General features: G+C 35.8%; 1 protein-coding gene across 4 annotated transcripts in view; it reads right to left on the reverse strand.

Annotated features, from left to right (window-relative positions):
- Nucleotides 1–20381, reverse strand: part of LRRC4C (leucine rich repeat containing 4C) — a 1364302-nt gene that overhangs the window by 1116773 nt on the left and 227148 nt on the right. For 3 of the 4 annotated variants that reach the window (XM_030829356.1, XM_030829355.1, XM_030829354.1), the window contains exon 2: nucleotides 6090–6296. The exons of the other annotated variant lie outside the window; for it this stretch is intronic. The gene's annotated coding sequence lies outside the window, so the exon portion shown is untranslated. The remainder of the gene's footprint in view (nucleotides 1–6089; nucleotides 6297–20381) is intronic. 4 annotated transcript variants of the gene reach the window in all.

Genomic DNA, 20381 nt, shown 5'->3' on the forward strand with positions numbered 1-20381 from the left:
TTATGGAGTGCTGACAGGAGTTCAAAAATAAATCCAGATTCTTCAAGTTAATGCCCCACATCAATATAGTGTGAAAAATATAATACACTGACAAGTATGAGAAAAGTGTAGATTTTGCATATCTCCTCTTTCTCAGTAAGTAAACAGATTCAGAGTGAATTCAAAAACTAAAAATAATAAACTATAAAAGAAAAACAATTTAGATACCTATCTATGTTTTTAATTTATATTGCTCACTTGATTCTTTAAAGCTGAAAGAATATTCAAACTTATGCTCTTTTTTTTTAGATGATATGACCAAGGCTTTGAGAGATTAAAAGAAATGGGTAACGAGTGGAAGAATACAAATTTTATTACAGATTTTTATCTCTTCATCTGATACTATAGCATCCCTATTTTTCAGGCCAAATTTCTGAACACAGCCCATCAATTTTAAAATGATTTATATGGACAGTGAGTTTGGATTTCCAAAATTTTGGCCATATAACGAATGGACTATAACAACACCACGTAGTTCTTCAGACAGTGCACATGTTCTGTTAGAAATTAATTAATGACACTAACTTAAAATGGAACACTTGAATTTTCTTTCTAGTATTTAGCAACTATCTGGTAACTATTATCAAAATACATAGAAGCTTCAATAAATATTAATCTCCACTATAATTTTTAAAGCAGGACTTCAATATACATATTACCTGAATACTTCAAAAATAAAGAAACCAAGAGGAATACCCCTTAAGCAACTTGCCCCAGGTCAAACAAGAAAATAAATGTTTATATTTTATACTCAAGTCTATCTGAACACAAAGCCCTGCTTTTCAATAATGCTATCTTGAGAAAAAGTATTTAGGCTTTAAAAATGCTGTGGTCCTTTGAACCAGTAATTTTGTTTAGAACTGTATTCTAAAAATAGAATAAAGAACATGTACTATGATTTAGCTATAAGAATCTTTATATTAATATTGGCTATAGTGCCAAAAATTGGAATCAACTAGTGATGAAAAGGACTTATTAAATTAATTGTGTTGGGAGATGGTGGGAGTGGATGATGGGAGGTTGCTTGTTGGCTGCAATGTGCATTGCTCCAGTGATGAATACATTAAAGACCCTGACTTCACTACAATGCAATAAATCGATGTAGCAATACTGCACTTCTACCCTTCATAAAAAAATTTTAAAACTAAACTGCATTATGTTCACACAGTGGAATAGTATGCAACCATTAAAAATGTTGTAGAAAAATATCTATAGGAAAAATCCTAGTACACATAATCTTCTTAGTGAATTCCACTTAGCCTGCAAAGTTTAATTAAATGTTATTTTGGTGATATGTGTTGTCATCCAAATAAAATGAGGCCTACTCTCCTCTTTGCTCCCATAGATCTACACATACGGCATATGGTATTATACTTAATTATTTGGGTATGTGTTTTCCCTTACAGACTATGACTTCCTCAAGGTCAAAAAAAAAAAAAAACTTTAGTCACCTTTGTTACCTCACCCATATCTAACACAGTATATAGTGCATAGTTAAGAGGAGACAGTCAATAAACATCCACTGAAAAAATAAGTGAACAATCCTTGTCAGTATGTTCAACTTATTTTACTTAAGAATCATATAGAAAGTGATCACATATCTATGGTTTACTGGGGAAAACTTTCCTGCTTTTTACAATGAGAAGAAACAAACCCCTTCATTCTAGTTACCTTTGATTCTGCCTTGCTGCCTTAAAGACAGAAATAGGTAATAATCTCAGCACACCTGTGATGCACCCACTGCACCTGATCCTGTGATGCAACAGTCCCGCAATGGCCTGAGCTAAGGCAGGGATTTGAATGTGAATTTTATATATTTCTGTAGAATACAGCAATAGGCTTCATACAATATATCTATGAAAATTATCTTCAAAAAATTTTGTAGATGTCTACTTTATGTGTATTTTCTAAGGATAGAGTTCTTTAGTTACATGCTCAGAAAGCCATTGGTCAAAAAAGTTTAAAGAATAATAATAGATTCTATGTTGTTTTCAACATATTACTATGACCCCAAATCATCTTAACTTTCATATGCATATGTCACTTTTTTTTTTTTTTTTTTTTTGTGACGGAGTCTTGCTCTGTCGCCCAGACTGGAGTGCAGTGTTGCGATCTCCGCTCACTGCAAGCTCCGCCTCCCGGATTCACGCCATTTTCCTGCCTCAGCCTCTCCGAGTAGCTGGGACTACAGGCGCCCGCCACCACGCCCGGCTAAACTTTTGTGTGTGCTTTTAGTAGAGACGGGGTTTCACCGTGTTAGCCAGGATGGTCTCAATCTCCTGACCTCATGATCCACCCACCTCGCCTCCCAAACTGCTGGGATTATAGGCTTGAGCCACCGCGCCCGGCCGCATATGTCACTTATTAAGTCAAATTTTCTTTGTTTTATTTTCATTTTTGAGACTGGGGTGAGCTGACTTCTTATCAAAGCCCATTAAAATGTAGTTAATTATGGGTAGATTCGTTAATTATTCTCTTCTGTAGACATTATAGTACAGACACAAGTACTCCCAACAAAATTACAAAAATTCCTCTGGGGATGAGAAAAGAGAGTTGCTATGTGCAGTTCAGTGAGGATGAAGATACTTTTCACCCTTGGCATCTGCACAGTCAGTATTTTCAAATTATCTAAAGAAAGTCAGAGAGCGAGTCATCGGGAAGAAAGTCAAATGGATAAGGGCCAGGAAAACAAAAAGAGCAAGAGAGGAAGTTTACAGAAGCCAAAATCAGAAGACTGCCTTCAACTAATAGTGAAGAAATCGTCACACATTCTTGAAGTTCAGTCAAGTGTTTCTATGTGTTTCTACATAAAGGTGTAGTTGTATTTAGAGCTGCTACATTTTCCATCGCCTGAAGGAATTTCCATTTATTTGCTATGGCACTTTTTTTTTCTCTAGCAGGACCATCACACACTGTGGTTTAGCCCTGTGCCTACAACAATAGATTAGAAACTTTAGTAGGGAAAATCACCCAGTGTTGACCTTGTTCAGCTCCCTCTGCTCAATCAGGTTTGTGTGCAGGGGATGAACCAGATGAAATTTCAGAGGTGCAATTGGAGAATGTTCCCTCATTTACTGCACATGCCAGACAGAGGCTAGTACCAGTTTTAAAAATACTACAAAGGAAGCCTGAGCATCCTCGGAATTTGAAGACACATCAAGGACAATTGAAGGGATTCCAGAAAGCCCAGTTTCAGTAAGAGAGAATAGGCATCATAGGGACCTATATGTGTTTTTGTATTATTTGACCTGGAATTTTTTTAAATTAAAAGGCTAGTAGGGATCCCCTTGAAGACTCCCTCTGAGATCACTAAATATGAAAGTTAAAATCAGAGTTTGTACTATTCCTGACTTGTATAAATTGCCTGAGGAAGGTGAGGTTTTTTATGCATTAGGAGACGGGAATAATAGTAATAATAATGTTTGTTGAGCACTTACTTTGTACCAGGCATGCTCTACATGCTTTACATGTACTAACTCACTGATTATTACACCAAAGTGAAAACTATTATTATTTTCTTTCTGCCAATGAAGAAACAAGACATAAGAATAAGAAGTAAGTTTTTTCAAGTACATATAACTAGTAAGGAAGGGCTCAAGCTCTTAAACAATATGAAATACCCCTCTCCAAGGGAGAGTTATGAAAATAGGAATCTCTCTGGTTATCTGCTGTGCAACATTCAACTTTTTTTGGGGCGGTGGGGGTGTTATCCAAAATAGTGGATAATCTCTAGAAAACAGCTTTTTTTTTTCCAAATAATTATCCTCCAATATTAAACACACGGACACACACACAAACACACACACATACACACACAGTTCTACACATCTGAAAGTACTTCCAATCACAAGATTTTAAAGAATTTTACTTAGAATATATTGTCTATTTCACTGAGAAACAAATGATTTGTGTGGAAACACAAGAAAAGATGATCACTTTTCCCATCTCATGTTTATCTAATTTAATAAACATAACTAAAAGCAGATATGTTGATATCCCAAGAAAATTGAGATGATTTAATGGGTCATTTTTCATCAGAAGTCATGTATTGGTTTATTTATTCAAATAACAAGAATTCATTTAACAACTACTTTGTTCTAGGCCAGTGTCTATGCACTGGGAATATATAGAAATGAATAAAACAGATTACATCTCTGACTTTGTGAACTTGAGTTAAAGATGTTACTACTATTAAATTACTGATGATTTCTCTTGGTTCAAGACATTCTGTATTTATTTATTGACTTTAACTTTTATTTTAAGTTCAGGGGTACAAATGGAAGTTTGTTACATAGGTAAACTTGTGTAATGGAGGTTTGTGGTACAAATTATTTCGTCGCCCAGGTATTAAGCCTAGTACCCATTAGTTATATTTTCTGATCTGCTTCCTCTTCCAACCCTCCACCTTCTGAAAGGACCCAGTGTGTGTTGTTCCCCTAATGTGCCCAAACAAATTTACAAAAAACAACCTCATAAAAAAGTGGGCAAAGGACATGAACAGACACTTTTCAAAAGAAGACATACATGCGGCCAACCATCATATTAAAAAAAAAAATCTCAATATCACTGATTATTAGAGAAATGAAAATCAAAACACAATGAGATACCATTTAACACCAGTCAGAATGGCTATTATTACAAAGTCAAAAAATAGCAGATGCTGGCAAGGTTGTAGAGAAAAAGGAACCCTTATACACTGTTTATGGGAGTGTAAATTAGTTTAGCCATTGTGGAAGACTGTGTGGCGATTCCTCAAAGACATAAAGACAGAAATACCATTTGACCCAGCAATCCCATTACTAGATATATACCCAAAGGAGTATAAATCATTCTATTATAAAGACATATGCAGGAATAAGTTCATTGTATCACTACTTACAATAGCAAAGATACGGAATCAACCTAAATGCCCATCAATGATTGACTGGATAAAGACATTCTATATTGTTAAAGTTTATAAATCTATACATTTCAAATGGGAAGTATTGGAAAGAATAAATTTATACTTGCAAGATACACAAATAGAATTCCAGACAAGAAACCATAGAGCTCAACTGGCATAGAGACAAATTCTTAACATCATTAGTTCTAGTTTTAGAATCTCCTATAAATACCCACACAGAGGACAGAATGCAAAGCCTGAATTGGTACTTATTTCTTCTTCTAGGGCACGCTACATCTTAAGAACTGTCCACTCCAACACACATCCCAGTGGATAAGCATATCAATCTCATGGCTAACAACATATCTTTGGATGTTTCACAACCAAATTAAATCTCACCTTCTGAGGGAGCAGAGAGTAGAAGAATGGTGAATTACATGGGCTAGAAATAGGAGCTTGATACATAAGTATTTCAAATGATCAACTAGCAACAAGAGACAAAAACACACAACAGCAAAAGTAGGTACTGTAGATTACGATTCTACTTGAAATGTACATATAGTTGGTTAAATCCTCTTCTTATTGAAAATCACTTAAGACTGGGCACTCTGGCATCATACTGTGGCACTTGAATAAAAGTTCTACCACTTAACAGCTGGTGATAGGCAAGGGTTACTCTGCCTGGGCTGGAGACCCAGCAGGCTGACTTTCCATACAGACAGCTGACACTTCCTCTCCCCCAAAGAGGAGGCTCATTTGAAAACTAAAATGCAGAAGATAGAAAAACTGGCAACAACTGAGTACTCAAGTCAGACATCTGTTAGGATGCCAATGAAATAGACAGGGCTGAGGGCCAAGAATCCCCAACACCATATGACAACAAACATGAGACTTGGGCCCTGGACTCCGATCTCACCAAGGGATGGGTTACTGAGCTCTCTGTTATAAATACTGCCGTGGAAGATCAGGGATAGAAGTCACAATTCTTGTACACCACAGAACTGTAACAACAAAGTTTTGACCTTGGCCCCAATCTATCCCAGGGGAAGGTCTCGTGCTTCTGTAACCAGGCAGCTTATAAGCCCCACATCTCAAGACTGGAGCCTCTCCCACGACAGACATTTGCCTGCCAGGTCCTTGTACAATTGGTATGGAGAAAGTGGCTCACCTGCTGCTACTCTGTCTCTGTAGTTTTTCCTCTCAAAAAAAAAAAAAAAAAAAAAGAATGCCGGTCCAGGCTGGTGTGTATACTTTCAGGGCATTCACTCTTGATTACTCCACATTAGACGGTCTTGAACAAATTATTAATTCTCTGTGAGCCTCAGTATCCTCTTCATCAAATACGGATAATGACAGTAAACACTTCATTTGGTTTCTGTGAGGATTAAATGAGATAATCTATGTCAAGTATTTATCAGAGCACTGGCACAGAGTGAACATTAAAAAATGCTAGCTATGATTATAATTTATTATTTAATTCAAGGGGATTTTTCAATACATATAGGGGATTTTATCATATTTCAAAAAGAAATAAAAAATAAACCTGAGGTCTTTCATTAAGAGACACAGAGAGTCATTGTTCTATAGGCTATGACTCCATCGTTGATGTGAGGTTTATTTGATGGCTGAAAGATTCTGAGTTTCAAATCAGAGAAGAGAAATTTAGCACATAAAAGGAACTTAGACTTTCACTGAGAAGCAGACTTCTAACTGGTGCCTAGGTATCTGTTTGCACCTTCTTGAAAATAAGAACTCTGGAGGAGTGGCATGAAGAAAAGACAGCCTTAGTGGCTATACTTTTCTCTACACAATTATTTATTCATTCATTCATCCATCAATACATTATCTCCTTTATTCAACAGTTACATATTGTAAGACACTGTGCTAAGTATGATGGTGAGATAAGACATAATCAGGTCAATATGGAGAAGTACAAATTGGCTTGTCCAAAACTTACTTCCTACATGCTAGTCTTCCAAAGAAGGAGCTTTCTGCCTGCAGATTGCCTGGAAACATAGCTACAAAAAAAATGTCTTAAGGCAACCAATTCTAGTAAAGGCTGAGATGGCAGATTAAGCCATTTCCAAGCATGTCAAAGAGCTGGAACTCTGAGGCTTAGACATGAACCCACTGACTCTGCCAGAGAATGGGCTTGTGTTCCCCAAACTATTGGATGTCCAGTTGGCAGAACAGGACTTGGAGACACAACTATTCCATACACATACTTGATGGATCTCAGCTCTTAATCATGCCAGGGGAAGAGCTGTTGCTTTCCTAGTTTCTTAAAGCCTTCTGGAGGCCAGTACTTGATTTATTCTATCTTTGTGTGCTGCCCCAAAGTACAATGGAAAATTATACTCTGTTTCCTACAGTGAAATCCACCAATATAATGCTTTTTCATCATTCCTAGTGTGTTGGCTGCCTGGTTTTTTGTCCTGGTTTAATCAACACTTTTGTGACTTAAGAAGCTCATAATGTGAAAGAGAAGATAAAACACTTAAATGGATTAAATTAATAAGAGAGAATTACCTGCCATGGAAAAAGTATGTGCCACGTTTAGAGGGAATCATCTGTTCTTTTTACTGACCGACCTCTATCTCTCGTGAAGGTATTTGATAGAAACCAATCCCTGCACCTCTCACTATTTCATTGCCAATAAGAGGAATGACTTATTTTACAGGACTAATGCATCTATATCATTCACTCATGAAAGGTGAGAGGTAGGCTTCACTTCTTGATGCAATTTATTAGCTCTGTAACTACGATTCTCATCCAAGGGGCCAGTTTTAGGGTGATAATATTGGCCTAATGTACAGTGTGTTTTGGCCTCTTGTAGAGAGTATATTTATCAATACAGTCTTACTGATGATAAAGGTGATATTTGAATGCCTAAGGAAGTCAAAACTTCCTTGTCCCCTTCATAATAGGTTTAGAACTTAGAAAAGACATTTGATCCAATGACTCCTTTAATCACATTTGTTTAATTCAGACACAAATTTGTATCCCAGTTGGTTTTGGAAATATTGTGTTCAATCTTGAAATGTCAATGTACTCATTAGCCTATGGCTATAATTCTCTCATTGGATTCTGTGAGGGATTAACTGAGATGATGTGCCTGAATCATATAAGGTATTCAAAAATTCTTCTTGTACGGTATACATGATGTAAAGAGTAGTCTAGAAAAAGAAACTTGATACAACTCTGTTTACAATGGCCAAGATTAGGAAGCACACTAAGTGTCCATCAACAGATGAATAGATAAAGAAAATGTGGTATTTATATGCAATGGAGTACTATTCAGCCATAAAAAGAATGAGATTCAGTAATCTGCAACAACATGGATGGAACTGGAGGATATTATGTTAACTGAAATAAGCCAAACACAGAAAGACAAACCTCACATGTTCTCATTTATCTGTGGGATCTACAAATCAAAACAATTGAACCCATGAGGATAGAGAGTAGAAGGATGGTTACCAGAGGTTGGGAAGGCTGGGTAAGAGGAAGATGTAGGGGGGGTAGGAGGAAGATGGGGATGGTTAACGGGTACAAAAAATTAGAATGAATGAATATGGCCTAGTATTTGATAGCACAACAGGGTGACTATAGTCCATAATAATTTAACTGTATGTTTTAAAATAACTAAAAGAGTATAACTGGATTGTTTGTAACACAAAGGATAAATCCTTGAGAAGGTGGATACTCCATTTTCCATGATGTGATTATTACACATTGCATGCTTGTATCAAACATCTCATATACCCAATAAAAATATATACCTCCTATATGCCCACAAAAAATTAAAAAAATTATTTTAAAAAATCTTGAGAGACTAAGGTAGGATTATTGAGTCTCCACATTAAGAACATTTGGGCCAGTCCCAATGGTTCACACCTTTAATCCCAGCACTTTGGGAGGCCAAGGTGAGAGGATTGCTTGAGCCCAGGAGTTCGAGACCAGCCTGGACAGCATAGTGAGACCCTGTCTTTATTTTATTTATATATATATTTTTGTTTCTATCATATATAAACATTTTTAAAGTAAGATAAAAAAGAATATTTGATCTTTTTTCAGTTAACTCAAATATAGGAAACATAAAAAAAATTTAACAGATGGTCCCCAACAAATTCGAAACTTTTCTGTGTCCTAAGCCCATGACAGGCCAGCCGGTTTGACACCACTATTCAGAACTGAGAGCTTGGGTACTGCAGAGAGCTATCACAGGAGGATATTTAATAAATTGTGGTGGAAGTCAAACCTCAGTCTGTGCCACTCACCTCAACAGGACATAGCTCACCATGTGTCATTTAAAATGCAATTCCCTTTGAATGGACAAAGAGCAGTTCTATTACTAGACATGACTGCTTTTACTACTAGCAGTGGTTTAATGATTTTATGTCATTGCAATAATAGAAACATGACATTCAACTGTGACTACAGCTTGTATGAGTCTATTTTTGGAAAGCTGATTTTGCAGAGGACATGGAAATGTGGAGTCTTGGTTCCTGTTTATTTCCCAAAAGCCTTGGCCAGTAACTCTTATACATCACTCCCCTCTATGGACCTTTCATGACTTTCTGAAATGAGTGTAGTGATTTGAAGTACCAAACAATGATTGTTCACAGAAAAAATCTCTTCTTTAGAAAAAGAGAATTGGGACTGAATCCACTTTTTCCAACAAAAGAAACATTCCTCATGGAGTATTTCAATGCCTGAGTCCTCACTCTTGACGGAGAAGAGGCAAGCAAACAGCAACAACAAAGATAACCAAAATAACACATTCCTTCTCAGTAGAGGACACTGCCATCTACCTTTTACACATAAATCTGAAGCTAAGAGACATAAACTCCCCCAATGTCCTGTCTTCACACATAGACACTTATCACTGTCAGTACTCAGAGTTCAACTTCTCTCTAATCTCAGAACAAGCGCTTTTTCTTTTGCTTACAGCCAACCCTTTCATCTGTGTTCTTGATTCCAACTCCTCCTGTCTTTTCTAAGACCTTGATCCATCAGTGCTCTACCTTTGTTCCTATATTTTCACCTCTCCCCTTGCTACTGGTCCTTTCAGTCTGTTCACAGGCTAAAATCCTTACCATTACACACACACACACACACACACACCCTTCTGTCTACGTGTAGTCACTGACCTATTTCCCTCCACAGTCAAACTACTTAAAATAGTCCACATTTGCAGTTTCCCATTTTAAAATCACCTGTTTTCTCTTATCCATCTATAAATACATACATGATTTTTCCTTGTATCCTTATTTCAAACAACACACTACAAGCATTTGTTATTTGTCCTTCCTTCCTTTCAACCCACACTCACAGTCCTCTGCTTGCATCTTTCTGGCCAGACTGCTCAAGTGAAATTCATCAATAACCTCCTAATATTTAAAGATAATGGCCAAGACTAGTAATTTAGCTGCCACCAGCATGTGAAACAAAAGACACCTCCTTCCCCTTTTGAAAAATGTTTCTCTCTTTTGGTTTCATGTTGCTGCTTTTTTATTCCTCCCACTTACCATATATTGGACACATATTTTTCCCAAGTACTATGTCATCAGTATAGTTAAAATAACCCTAAAAAGATAGGGAATATTGCAATATTATATACATTTAAGATCAAGCAGGTGGAACCTAAAGAAATTGAATCTTTACCTAAGTTATATAGTAAGTACAATATATGAGGTAAGAATCCAATTTTGTCTGATACCAATGTACATTTTTAACACGTTATTATGAGAATTACATATTCCAAAAGTACAGAAATATACCAAACAGTTGCAACCAACAAAACCCACCTACTCAAAGATTTAACAAATATTTACATTTTGCTTTTATTTTGACTTTTCAGAGACAGGGTCTTGCTCTGTGACCCAGGATGCAGTGGCACAATCATGGCTCACTGCAGACTCAAACTCCTAGACTCAAGGGATCCTCCCATCTCATCGTCCCAAGTAGCTGGGACTATAGCCACGTGTCTCTACCCTGGCCTTTGCTTTATTAACCTCAGAACTTTTTTCTTTCCAGATTGATATAATTTAAGTAATTGAAGCCCACATTGCATTCCTTCCCAATTTTTCTACCTTTCTCCTCAGAGAGAAAGCCATTATTCTTTAGTTGGTACGTATCCTTTACATTCCAAAGTTTTTCTACTATTGGATTGATACAGTCTTCTTTATTCCTGTCTTCCTTTCCTTCTTCTGTCTGAATATTTTACATTCATTTTCTTTTCTGTTTGTGGGCATTTATACATTTTTAAACATGTATACTTAACAGTTGATCGATAATATTTCTAATCTTCTCTCCAATCAAATAGGGCATTTGAATGTATTCACACTGAACTTCTTCCTCCAATTTACCACATTAATTTCTCCTGCTTTTGTCCTGTAAAATACCTTGCCTGAAACCACCAAGAAATTAGTAGCATATATTATATCAGTCTGTCTATCACCTATCTATCTATGTTATTTTTCACAGACAAACCTTACATGTATATGAAAGTGTTTCTTTATCATCTCACTCTTTCTTTGGGTTGGAGGTTCAATTTTCTCTTACTGATTTTCATTCTCATATAGATAGATAGATCAATAGATCAATGATAGAGAAAGAGAGAGAGATAGACAGTCTGTAGATTCTAATTCTCACTATTTTTATGAGACTTTTTTCCCCATTTGGATTCACCCTTGAATTGAAGTTTAGCTAAATGTAGAATTTTAGGTAAACAATTATTTTCCATCCACTCTTTAAAGTTTCATTCTGTTGGGGCATCTGGTCTCCATCATGGCTGTGAGACATCTTCTGTCATTCTAATTTCCATTCCTTTGATTGCAATAGACATCTCATCCTTGATTGCTTTCAATATGTTTTCTTGTTTGTGTGAGTTTGGAAATTTCACTGCAATAGAACTAGGTGAATATTTGTTTTTAATTAAACAACGTGTGAATGTAGTACCCATTCTGAAGATTGATATCGTTTTTTTACTTCAGGCAAATAACAAACTAGTGTATGATTCTTTTCTCTCTATCCTCCTTGTCTATAATTTCTCTCATTTTCTGTAGTATGTCATTTTATTTGTCTTAACTCTTCACATTAAAGCTGCATGTCTGTTTAATTTAATCAGATCTATTTCCAAGTCACTAATGCTTGTTTACACTTAACTACATCTTTACAAATGTATTTGCTCACAAAATCATACAGCTTATAGCTCCACAGTTCAATATTGGAGTCCTTCTCCAAGTCTGATGTCTGTGGTCATTTTTTTCTTTATCTATTTGAACTTTTAAACACAGTCATTTTAATGTGTCCTCTGGACAATTCTATTATCTCTAGTTCTGGGGGTGTAAATTCTCCTATTTGTTGCATTTTCTGACTTTTCATTATGAATTTCCATTGGGGATTTAAATATTTCACTCTTAAGTCATCTTCATGGGGGTCATTATGGAAAGTCTGTGTCTCCCCAAAATTCATATGTTGGAGGCCTAACCTCTTAGATGACTGTATTTGGAGATCAGGTCACTGGTATCCTTGTAAAAAAAGGAAGAGACACCAGCAATGTGCACACATAGAGACAAGGCCATGTGAGGATGGAGAAAGAAGGCAGCTATCTGCAAGCCAACAATAGGGTGCTTACCAAAACCAACATGGTTGGCATTTGGATCTTAGACTTCTAGTTCCAGAACTGTGAGAAAATAACTTTCTCTTCTTCGAGCTAACCAGTGTATGGTATTCTCTTATGGCAGCCCAAGCCGACTAATACAGGAGCACTTCAGGAACCCCAGTCTATAGCAACAATCACCGTGTGTTATTTCATATTCACCTCTTCACTGTTGTCATCAGTTTCACTGAGTTTGTATTAGGTTTTTGTTAATTTCTCAACTTGCCCTTCTCATACTACATACAAATTCGGAACTTACAAGTTTTCTTAAAGTGTCTCATATGGCCAATTTCTCAAAAATGATTCATTTTAAATGATGGCTGGTGGTCAGAATTTTTCTAGTTCTAATATCAAAGCCATAGCAGAATGATCTCCTGTCTCAATGTTTTTTTGCAGGTAGTACAGATCCAATCACCTTCTACTTGCACTCAGCTCTGAGGGTATTAAAATGTCACACCTAGCATTTAATGACTGTTTGCCCCGATAACTCTGATGTTTTGTGCCTTTGATTACTGATCTTACCTTGAATTTCTCCTTCACTGCAGCATCTAAAAGCTCTCTTTTCTTGATTTTTTACCATGTACAAGCATTTCTAAAATATTTCTTTCATAATTTAATTGATTTAGAGAAGTACATTTTTATATATTGCCTTAATTTTAAAATACCAGATGTCTTTTTTGCTCTTTCTATTTCATTATGCCATTTTTCTTGTCATCATATCTCTGACTACATATTCTGACAAGTAAAAGTTGTTTCTCTACTTGACAGTGAAATATTGGTATTTTCAGAGGATTGGTCTTCTCTTTCAATAGTCTTCTTGAAAAACCTAGTCTACTTCCACTGTTTCAAGTAACTCATTTTTGAACATTTTTGTTTGATACATCCAATGTGAAGCTGTTTTTTGGGTTATAGAACTGCATGACCACCATTAGCTTAAACTCAGAATGTGTAGAAGAGAACTCGTGATTTTTCCAAATAATCCCTCAGAAATACCTTGGAACGTGGCACTGTCATCTTTCTGGATAATCAAAGCAGAAAACTAGAAACCATCAATAATGGTTTCCTTTCCTCAATCCTCACCTTCAGTGGAGAGGAAAATCCCACTTTCTCAGCCTCCTTTACCTTATCATTACGGATGCCTTAAGCACACCTTAAGCAGATATCCTTAAACCCTACTCATAGAGAGATAGATTAGCCTCTTAGGATTTTTCACTTGCAAGATTTAATTATTAGCCAAATTGACACCCATGCCACTAATCAGTTTTATTGCTTCTAGTTTTCTTTTGGCTGCCAGTGGCATTTTCCTTCTCTTTCTAAACCCTAGAAGAAAACCTAGGCAATACCATTCAGGACATAGGCATGGGCAAGGACTTCATGTCTAAAACACCAAAAGCAATGGCAATAAAAGCCAAAATTGACAAATGGGATCTCATTAAACTAAAGAGCTTCTGCACAGCAAAAGAAACCACCATCAGAGTGAACAGGCAACCTACGGAATGGGAGAAAATTTTTGCAATCTACTCATCTGACAAAGGGCTAATATCCAGAATCTATGAAGAACTCAAACAAATTTACAAGAAAAAAACAAACAACCCCATCAACAAGTGGGCAAAGATATGAACAGACACTTCTCAAAAGAAGACATTTATGCAGCCAACTGACACATGAAAAAATGCTCATCATCACTGGCCATCAGAGAAATGCAAATCAAAACCACAATGAGATACTATCTCATGCCAGTTAGAATGGCAATCATTAAATAGGAAACAACAGGTGCTGGACAGGATGTGGAGAAATAGGAACACTTTTATAGTGTTGGTGGGACTGTAAACTAGTTCAACCATTGTAGAAGTCATTGTGGGGATTCCTCAGGGATCTAGAACTTGAAATACCATTTGACCCAGCCATCCCATTACTGGGTATATACCCAAAGGATTATAAATCATGCTGCTATAAAGGCACACGCACATGTATGTTTATTGCGGCACTATTCACAATAGCAAAGACTTGGAACCAACCCAAATGTCCAACAACGATAGAGTGGATTAAGAAAATGTGGCACATATACACCATGGAATACTATGCAGCCATAAAAAATGATGAGTTCATGTCCTTTGTAGGGACATGGATGAAGCTGGAAACCATCATTCTCAGCAAACTATCGCAAGGACAAAAAACCAAACACCGCATGTTCTCGCTCATAGGTGGGAATTGAACAATGAGAACACTTGGACACAGGAAGGGGAACATTACATACTGGGGCCTGTTGTGGGGTGGGGGGAGGGAGGAGGGATAGCATTAGGAGATATACCTAACGTAAATGATGCGTTAATGGGTGCAGCACACCAACATGGCATGTGTATACATATGTAACAAACCTGCACGTTGTAGTATAATATATATATATATATACACACACATATATATATATGTGTGTGTGTGTGTGTGTGTGTATATATATATATATATATATATAAAGAGTAACTAGTCCATGCTTTTGAATCCATGGGTCTTTTTAGTGGATTTTCTTTGCCTATAGGACAAAGTCCAAACTCTGCCTTACAAAACTGAATCTCTGTAATTGAGCCTTTGACTACTGGTCTAGACTTATTTTTCATAGGGTTCTATACCACCACTTTGAACTCCAGCTCAGTGAAGCTGTTTTTAGTGTCATGTTTTCATAACTTTTTTCAAGCTCTTGCCTCTCCCTAGAATGTTCCCCTTGCCCCTTGAACTCAGCATCACCTTCCCAAATCTCTCATTCTTTTCCAGGGGAAGTTGACAACATCCTCCTTAGCATCTCTACCAGAAATAGTTTTTCTTGGTTCCTATTGTAATCTTAATTCCACTGATATAAAAGTGTGCCTGTCTCACACTCTGAGACTGTGAGATGTTTGAAGATGGAGTTTCTCAACTTTGGTGACATTGATATACTGGACTAGATAATTCTTTGTTGTCTGAGCTGTCCTGTGCATTACTGGATATTTAGCATTCTTGACTCCTAATCACTAAATGTTAGTGGCACTTGTTTCCCATCAGATATAACAATCAAAAATGCCTTCAGGCATTATCAAACGTTCCCTGGGTAAGGGTGGGGATTCCTCATTATCAATCACTGTTTTAAATTAGGAACCATATTTCAAAAGTCCTGTGTTCAAAGTCACAGCCTGCATTTCAAAATATTAGTTGGCCAAATGAGTACATAATAACAATATTCTAGTTATCAATAAATAGTATGTGTATGTGAATATATATATATATACCCTCATCTATCCATTAAATAATTGAAATACAAAGTATTTCACTTGTGAATTATACTTTTGAAATAATTAAGAGAGATAAAGTTCAAATAATATTACATACATGTGTTATCAAGACACACACACACACACACGTCATAGTGAAAGACTAAATGCCAAGTAATACACACAGTCAAGTAAGAACAATTAACAATTTTGTGAATTGGCTGCCCGTTCACATTTATTTTGCCAAGGCTAATGTTTAGTTAAGTCAACACTTCTGCCAATTATATGAGCCTTCATCAAATGAACTCATGTTTTAATTTTAGCAACTTTGCATTTAACCTTAAGGAAATATAACCTCCTGGGCAATTGTCAAAACAAGTGACACTGACAATATGTCCCAGAAATAAAAGCTAAGTAAAACCATTATATTTCTTAATTGCTCTTTCTTTAGACATTTACTTGATAAATGTTTAGAGAATTTTTAGAATGTGGTAAATATTTTAAGGAAGTAAAAAGATCTTCCAAGGTATTTTTACCACTACTAGGAAAGATAATTCATGTGTGCAAATAAGCTAAAGAAATTGAGTCAAAAGGTTAAGAAAGTTCAAGTGAAAATGGCATCCTAGGAATTTATAAAAACTGAGAAAATAATCATAGAAAGACAACATGGAATGTTGGCCTTAGGGGGAAAAATTGTTAATATCAGTATTACTCATAATATTACAAAAAAAACCTGAGAAAGTCTTGACATTCAACAGTAGCTGAATAGTTACCATTTGAAGATTCTGGTTATAAAAACTCTGCAATAATATGAAAAGCTACATAGTCTATGTTTAAATTAACATTCAAAAAAAAGTTTTGCATTCAGTTTGAGTTTGAGCAGGCTTGTATAAAATGCATCACATAAAAACACCTAGAAGAAAATACATTACAATGCTAATGGATATTTCTAGATTACATGGCTAATAGGGGAAATATGACTCTTTCTTTAGATATATCAGTAATTTAAATTTATCTTCAATAGCTGTACATTTTTATTTATGCAAATATGATAAACTAAACATAGATTTTGTTCTTTGACTCCACTCAGATATGAGAATATAGAAAAGCTTTCTTTTATTCATCATATATTTCTATGACTTTTTCAAAACTTTCAGACAGCACAAGGGGAAAACACTTTGTGAAATTTTATTTCTGGACTTTGCGATTTTAACAATTTATTAATTAGTTCATAGACTAGTCCTTAGTCCTTAGGTAAAGGGGGCAGGAGGGAAACCCCATAGACTCAAAGAGTGTAACTGTGCACCACTTGGTGGGATCATAACCTTCTCTAAAAGCCTTTTTTTTTTTTTTCTTTAAGGAAAACACTGGGAAAGAGCAGGGAAATCAGAAATGCAGATGGGCAGAAATGCACAAGCACACAAAATGTCCTATACTTGTCCCCAGATACCTCTAGTATATTAAGTCATTAATATATCTTAAGGATCATACCTCTTTGTCTCATACCTGAAAAGCTAAAGCCTACTACCTCATATTGAACCATATCTAATCCATTTCCAAGTCTGTTCAGTGCTAAAGAACTTTAATTTTTAGAAAAAACAATTATTTTTAATTGACAAATGAAATTGTGTATATTTATCATGTACAGCATGTTGTTTTGAAATATGTATACATTGGGAATTGGCTAAAATGAGCTAATTAACATATGCCATTACCTCATATACTTATCATTTCTTTTTTGGTGAGAACGCTTAAAATATTAGGCTAATATATTCTCTTAGCAATGTTCAGGAATATGTTATTATTAACTATAATCATTATGTTGTACAATAGATCTCTTTAACTTATTCTTCCTAACTGAAATTTTGTATTCTTTGACCAATATCAAGAACTTTCCATGCTAGATAGAATATTAAAATGAATTTCAGGTAAAATAAACGATGAAAAGTAGTTAGAACATTAATATCCGTGCTTGATTTGGTGAATCTCTGGTAGAAAGGTGAGATGGATGAAAAGATTAGTTCTTAGAATCATAATCTGAATGGATGGATTCTTTTGTCCTATGTGGCTTTGAAGAGAAAGCTCAAGAATATGAGACCATCTGATAATTATTTCTCCAACAACTCAGTGAGCGAAGGACTATGGGTAGTTGCATTTTCTAAATGAGAAAATTGAAGTTCTGAGAAGCGAGTAATTTGTCCAAGGTTAGATGTTCATAACTCGTAAGTAGTGGACTATGAAATCCAGCCATCTAACACCAGAACCATGGTTTTAATCACTATGGTATAACATCCCCTATACAAAGCTCATATGATTGCAAAGGGTCAGAGACTGAAGACCCTGAAAATCTGTCAGGAGGACTATAATAACCTACATAGGTGAAGGATCAGAACTCAGGAAGATATAAAATGGAAGGGTTCTGTAAACATGCAGATGAAAAAAAGAGGACTCCAAGGTAAAGTCTAAGCATGGATTTGAAATACTCACTACTCCTTTTTTACTACCCCCAAGTCAGTGAATGGGGTAGGTGGGTCAATTTCATTTAAACACTCATAAAATGGATACAAATTTGCATTTGCATTAAAAAGTGACAAAAGAGAAATATGTTGGCAATGGGGATAATGCAGAAGACGCTAAAAAAATGCAACCATTTGAGATTTCATTGACTTATTTACTCTCACTTCTATACTCATTTTGATCCTTTCCATTTGCATAGTTACTTTGATCTATATTATATTCAGGTCATTTCCAAGATAACCCAGTTCACCTGCATGAAGCAGTATTCTGTGTTCGTTTCGTTTTTACCTCTGTTGTCTTGGGCACTGTGACTGAAATTGTTGTAGATGATGACTTAGTAGGCAAGCAACATTAAAATTATAAATTTGAAATTTTCCAAATTGAAATAGTCATAGTCTCTCTCCCTCTATCCCTTAAAAGTAACTTATTAAAAAGCATTCATCTATGTAACAACCAGTACGTCTGAAAATTTTATTGCAAATTGTTATACAGTTTTTTAAAAGGTAGGAATGTAGGCCATATAAACAAAAACTTAAATCCCTTTTCTTCCAAGAAATCTTCGGCATCACTGGAGTCTATAACTGGTGTCATCTGTACTTGGATAATTTGCCTCATCTCTGTCTTATATGGGATTTATATGTATACATGTTCTGCCTCCCAGGGGAGTTCTTACATATTCAAGTGGCATCTTTTATACTTTCAATTCAGCCTGCTTGACAGCTGTATGCAAGGGTGATGAGGTAGATACTCCAGCTGCCCATCATATAGACATTCTCGCTTTTTGCTTTCCTAATAGAATCTAGAATTGGTGTGCCAATGGGCCCAGCTACATTTTTCAGGCTCCCCTAGAGGTAGAAGTGGCTATGGAATTAAGTTCCAACCAATGGAACAGATAGCAAGTTTTCTTGGTGAAGCTTCTGGGGAAGCACTTAAAAAAAATGAGGACTGGTTAAGTTTGCATGTGATTTTGACCACCTACCATTCTACTACCTTTGTCCTGAAACAGGCCAATTAGCCTGTTTCCATCTAGTGACCATGGATTGACCTCAGGTATAGAAGCTCTGAACTAATGTGAGAGCAAAAAGATAGAAAGTGCTTGAATCTCTATCAGACCAGCCTGAGATGAACACCTCCTGATACCTCTTCAGGAGGGGTTCAACAACTTTTTGTTTAGCTAATCCTTTCTCTGTTTCTCATAGCCAAACAGAATTTTAACTGATACTGGTGAGATAATCATACCAAAATAACAGTAACAAAACCAAGTCTAAGACAATCTGTTGCACTTATATACCACTAAGCTGTGGACTTCCCAATAGCCACATGAAAAAGGATTTGTGAAAGTTTATAACGCTCTCATGAGCTAATAAAAAAGAAGTCCAAATCTATGTACAGCGAAATTTGTTCCAGTCATTATAATTGAAAACAAAAAACCTATTTCATAGATTTTTGTGTAGGGGAAGCAAGTGATATCTTGATTGGTGAATTTTGGTAATTTTTTGATGATATAAATTGATTTCCCTATGATTATTTCTTCTGGTGATATTTGAAAAAAGAAAAATGTTAAGTTTTCCAGTAGGACTGTGAAAATATTTCAATGGAAAAGGCAAACCCACATTGTTTTCTAGCGGTATGACCTGATTTAGAAGTATAAGTTAAAGAATGTAGAAGAAAGAATAGTTTGTGTGAGAATTTTACACCTTCAAAATGAATCATTGTAGTCTAGCTGCACACAAAAGCAAAATGTCCACAAATGTGATATTAGCATTGTTGTAAAGTGCCTGAAAGGCAGGCACAATTTTGGTAAACAAGAGGCAAAGCACATGCTTTCTATTTTGGGGATGAAGTGGAAACTATATACGTTGAGGTATAAAAACTACAGTGCTTGCTCATAAAGAGGAGCACCTATGTATATGCCAGATGAACCTAAAATGTTTCTAAAAGTAGAGCTAACACTTATTAACCACAGTATGGGGTTTACTCAAATGCTTTAACAAGAAATAGAATCAAAGAGATCAGCATTATAAAAAATAGAGAA

This window comes from Nomascus leucogenys, chromosome 15 (genome assembly GCF_006542625.1).
Source record: "Nomascus leucogenys isolate Asia chromosome 15, Asia_NLE_v1, whole genome shotgun sequence".
NCBI lineage: Eukaryota > Metazoa > Chordata > Mammalia > Primates > Hylobatidae > Nomascus > Nomascus leucogenys.